Source organism: Ziziphus jujuba, chromosome 6 (genome assembly GCF_031755915.1).
Source record: "Ziziphus jujuba cultivar Dongzao chromosome 6, ASM3175591v1".
Taxonomy (NCBI): Eukaryota; Viridiplantae; Streptophyta; class Magnoliopsida; order Rosales; family Rhamnaceae; genus Ziziphus; species Ziziphus jujuba.
Genome location: NC_083384.1, coordinates 18,137,938 through 18,143,359, shown reverse-complemented (window position 1 = coordinate 18,143,359; position 5,422 = coordinate 18,137,938). Strand labels below are relative to the sequence as shown.

General features: G+C 31.1%; 1 long non-coding RNA gene across 1 annotated transcript; it reads left to right on the top strand.

The window, feature by feature from the left end:
• Positions 1-1,781: 1,781 nt before the first annotated feature.
• LOC112493361 (uncharacterized) lies at positions 1,782-4,037 on the top strand. Its single transcript, XR_007237887.2, has 4 exons — positions 1,782-2,454; positions 2,683-2,740; positions 3,069-3,397; positions 3,492-4,037. It is a non-coding gene; the product is annotated as an uncharacterized LOC112493361 (long non-coding RNA).
• Positions 4,038-5,422: the final 1,385 nt, after the last annotated feature.

Here is a 5,422-nt window from a genome sequence, read left to right as displayed (position 1 = left end):
TCATATATATATATATATATATATATATGTAGTTATAACGTGATTCCTAAACTAGTATAATCAACATAAAGCAATGCATTAAATAAACCAGAAATAATATATAGGTATATATATATTGTACGAGTGTGTGTGTGTAAACATATATATTTTTTGTCAAAGAAAATAAATTAATATAGAGAACAAAAACTAACAAGAACTATGGAAGGCGTTAACTGATAGAATAAGTATTAAAAAATTAATAAATAGATTAACTAACAGATTTTAAATTAATAACTACCTATGCCGCAAAGACCTTATAACTAATTGTAATCAATTAAACAATTGAAAGGAACTTATTATTATATAAAGTAAGCAATATATGTGAAAAAGCGTTTGTGTATACGAAAACAGAGTACAAGAAGTAAGAAACCATCAATGGCCAAAAACAGAGTACAGAAAAAAGCAAGAAACCATCAATGGCCAATTTAATTAATACGTATACCAGAAACTATTATTAACGCAATTCAGTTTGTAATGCTAATCAAATATATCAGTAAAACTACAATAATGAACATGCATTCAATTTAATCATATAGAGCAATAATTTCATAAACTTCCTATCCTTTTGAAACCTATGGGTAGAATAATAATGAAATAAATATAGAACTAACCAGATAGATTTTAAATACGAAAATTAACAATAGAATACAGAAAAAATTGTAGTAAGATTGTTATTCAAAATAAGGGGTTTTCTACTGCTAAATATATAAACACCAGATACACATTTAAGAAGAAGATGATAAAAAAAAAAATTGTTAGTCGAGGTAAGAATTTGACTCTTTAGCCTTAAGCCAATTTTCGCCTCTCATTATTGCTCAACGGTTTAATAGATGCCGAATGTCTTCCAGGATACAACGATTATTTTTTGAGAATAATAGCAGTCCAAATTCCCAGAAACAACAAATAATTTTTGTGTTTCTATCTTTCTTTGTTTTATATGAATGAATGATAAAATAAAATAATAAATATTTCTTTTTGTTCTTATCTTTCAGCAATAAAAAAATAATTATTATTTTAAGAAAGATTACATCTATATTAAGAAACTCAATATTTCAAAATATACAAAATGTTAAAAATTGTCTCGTTTCCAATAACAGATATTTTTTCACTCTGAAATCGTATTATTTTACTAAACCATTGTTTGTTATTATTTTATTTATTTATTTATTTATTTATTTTAAAATAAAATTTCAATATTTTAAATATTATAGCAACTAAATAAATAAATAATATTTATAAGATTCCTACACATTCATATTGACAATGATTATCTGTTTGCCCCGCATCAGTTCCACCATTTAAATTCTTCCTGGCTAGTTTTTTAAGATTACGTCCTCTGCGAATCCCATCCCTCCGTTCTATTTTATTTTTGCACATACCTAAACAAAAGTTTCCTCTCAACTAAGCTACATCTATTATTTGATGGCCTGCACCACATGACTCCTAACAATATAGCCCACATTTGGGCCCACTACTATCAAATATAGTGAACCCACTTTTTTCTTCACGGGCTTAACATTTTCTTCCACCATTTCGGCCTTAGTAACACATTAAGAACAGAAGATTTGTTCAAGGCCTGTTTGTCTCCATTTAGTCAAGGGGAATTTGGCCCTTTGCCCTCACGGGCAGGGCTTTAACTGAATATATCCCCTTTTCTTTTATTTTTTTTTATTTTATCCTTTTATTTTTCAATAATCCTAAAATATCCTTATATCAAAATTAAATATTTTTATTTTATTTTTTTTTCTTCGCCGGCCTTTCTCTTCTCCTTCATCACCTTTCTCCCAAAGCTGGCTCACCTCTTCTCATTCATGAAGATTTCTTCACTTAGTTGCCTTTTTGCCAAACAATCTGGTTTTATCTCTCAGGTCACTAAAATTCCATACATACCTGTTCAATTTGATAGTTCAGAATTCGGAATTAGGGTATTGTGAAGAAAGAGAATTTTAAAAGAATTAGGGTATTGCGTTGCCACCTCGTTACAAAAAATTCCTTTTTCTTCCACGCAATCCAATACCCAATAGCCCAAACCCCTCTCCATCGTCTTTTCGTTTCCTCTGCCTTTTGTTTTTTTAAGGAAAAAAAACATTACATTACTTAAAAATTTAATTTAATATCCTTTTTCAACCTTCTCATTGTTATTTCTTTTCGTTCCTTTGGTGTTTCTTCAACCCTTGTTTTATGTTTCCGCGAACCAGAGAATCAGCCAAACTGTTTTTCTAGATTGTTAAGGCTTCAGAAGAAGCTGCGTACGTCAGAGACCTCTCAGATGATTTGCTGCAGCCAACTACAAAACGGTCTCACAATGTCTCAACCAAGGAAGTCATATTCTGGAAAATTTTTAAGTGCCAACAATTGAAGTGTTCCCTGCAGCTGCTCTAACACCTGCACTAGCAGCACTAGAGATGAGAATGAGTGAGTGGTCCTGAACCTCCTTTCATTTTGTCGCTTTCCATCATTTTTTGGGTAGAAAATTTGTTAGTATATGCAGACTTTCAATTGTTGCAGTAATTATGATGTAGTATCAAGTCTGTATGCAACTATAATTAGTGCCAGATTAATAAATTCCATAAGCAAGGAAATTTATCTTGTTCTATTGCTTTCTTTAAGTACTCATCAGAAAATCTGTCTTCAATATTGCAGACTGAGGGAGGAATCAGAAGCCCTTTGTTGGAGAACCCAAATATATCCCCCTAGAAAGGTAACCATGCCAAGTAGATATTGGTAAAATGCATTAGAAGGTTCTTAAACAGTCATGACATGAAGGGGTTAAAAAAAAAAAAATTTAGAGAAGAAAGAACAAACTTCTGAACAATAATAATTATAATTAATTTCTCAATACCTTTGTCCAAATTTTGTGTTCATCTTTGGTCATAATGAAGGACCTCTGTTTGTGTTAGGAAATCACTCTAGATTTTTTGAATAATTTCTTAGATGCTATATACATAATTTTAAATGTTTTGAGTTTCAGGCCAAGGTGTTATTACTCCTTGTACTGAGTCTTTCGAATGTGTTAATGGATGATGCAGGCTTGCCAGACAAGGCATCAACAACAAGATTTGCATTTGGTTGGGTGGGTTCTTCCCTGTGGTACTGTCAAATAGCTGGTGAAAATCTGAGAGTTTTGATATGTTTGCCTGCATTTGGGAAGCTTCACAAAAAAGTATTGCAGATGCCTTCTGTGGGTTTGGGTTATCAAATGTTGAACTAAGCGAGCTTGTCTTGTCTTGTGCTCCCTTTTTGCTTTGTATAAACATTCTTTTTGGAAAAAGGAATATATATATATATTTAGGAATCAACTTCTAAAATGATTAATAGGAAGAGTAACTCTTGGAATCCGTCATTTCTATTACAATAGGTATGACTCAAAATTTGATATGCAGCAATATTTGGTGGTGATTATACTGAGTGTATCATTTTTTTAGGACAATGACCAAGATTTTTTCTTGCAGTCTTGATATTACAGATAATAAAATTCAAACCATGCCATGGGCAGCGATTCTTGAAAAGGTTGTCCAGCTACAAAGTTTGCAACAGCTTTGTGTGGTTAAGGATCTTTCTGCTCATGATGTGGTGATGCAATTGATGCAAAAGGAAAACTACTTGATCGGAATGCTTAACAAGGGAGTACTTGCATTTCCAATCTCAAAATGGGTCCCTGGTGCTGGTCCAACTGTCAAATCTGGTTCAAAGGGAAAGTGCCATCGTTTGATACTGACTAAAACCCTTGAGTGGACCTTAAATTGGTGCATACTACAGAGCATGTTTGATAGGTATGTTAAACTTGACCATGCATTTCTTGTCATGGATTTCTGTTCATATTTAAGATACATATTTTGATTGGTGCGTACAGTTGGACATATGTCAATATGTAATATGTAAAATGTCCATTTCATATTTTTGAGACAATATGTAGAAGACAAGAAGTTATTTTTAAATTTGGCAGTTCTTACAAGTTTGTTCTTTTCAAGGGATGGTTTCTTCTTATCCTAGATGCTTTATTGAACTTTATACCTTGCCATTTAAAAGACAAGGTGGCAACGCAAATTAGAGATAGCCCTCAAATAGTCAGACAACCCTTTATAATGAGGAAATTTAAAATATTTAAAAACTTGATATAATTAAACCTGTGATTTTATCCAAAGATTTGACTTTTGTTCATTTTCCAGTAAAAACATGTCATGTTTAATTTTCTGTTTGCAATTTGATATCTTAGAATGAATAAATTTTTTGCAATCAATTTATTTACTTTGAATTATGATTTTTCCTTATCTTATTTACAACTGATAATTTAAAAACTTGAAACCCAGTGGAGTTGGAAGGTTTGAAAAAAGCACACATTTGAGATGGCGTTGCAATGGTGCAATATCTTGTCTAGTTGGATAAGCAGGTAATCCGTGAAACTTGTGCATCTGTTTATTTCTTGGACAAGTAGTCAATATACCCTTTTTTGAGGAAAAGCTTTTTATGAAAACAATAAAACTAAAAAATAAAAATAAAAAGATGTCTAAGCTTTTAGTGCATATACGGATGTAGGAGATATATGGGGTTTCTGGTTACTTCTTGGAGGGAGACGAAGTGACTAAGAAAAAGCAATTGTAAGTTCATTTTTTGTTTTTCCTTTTTTTTTTTTTTTTGGTTTTTTTAGGTTGTTATGCAACATCTAACATTTGATTGAGATACCAGTTGAGATGTATTGTGGCCTAAATATTTCCTGAAAGAGGAATGTAAAAGGACATAAACCATATCAGACAATTTGTCAATACACAGCTTGTGTATATTTCTATGTGTTTGCATGCAATGCTCTGCTTGTGCAGTTTCAAAACACACTAATCAAATAATGATGGAATGATTGCAAGCATGGCAAATTTCACCATATAAAGATAAATAAAGTGTTTTCCAATTTCAAATGAACTTTGACATGGATATGCTAATTCCTACTTTAGCAACCACTTTCAAAAGCTAGCATGACATTCGATGCATAACAAATTCCAATATATCAAGAGAAATAAAGGGTTGTCCACTTTTAAAATGAACTTTGACATGGATATGTTAATTCCTACTTTATTAAGTACTTTCAAATGTTCTTGTTAAAAAGTGATATAGTTGAAAATGCAATACTGCAGTAAGTGCTAATCTATTTTGTTTTCCTTTTTATTATCATTATTATTATTATATTTTTTTGAGTCTTGCAAAGTAATTTTGTTTGCTTTATTTTGCAGGTCCTCAGGGGTCATATTGCACTTGGGAATGCTTAATTTCCTAATGGAACCAATGGTATTTTATTTATTTTTTAAATTATGTATTTCATTTTAAGTGAAATGTATTGACTATATTCTTGTAAGTGAAATGTATTGACTATATTTCATTTTAAGTGAAATGT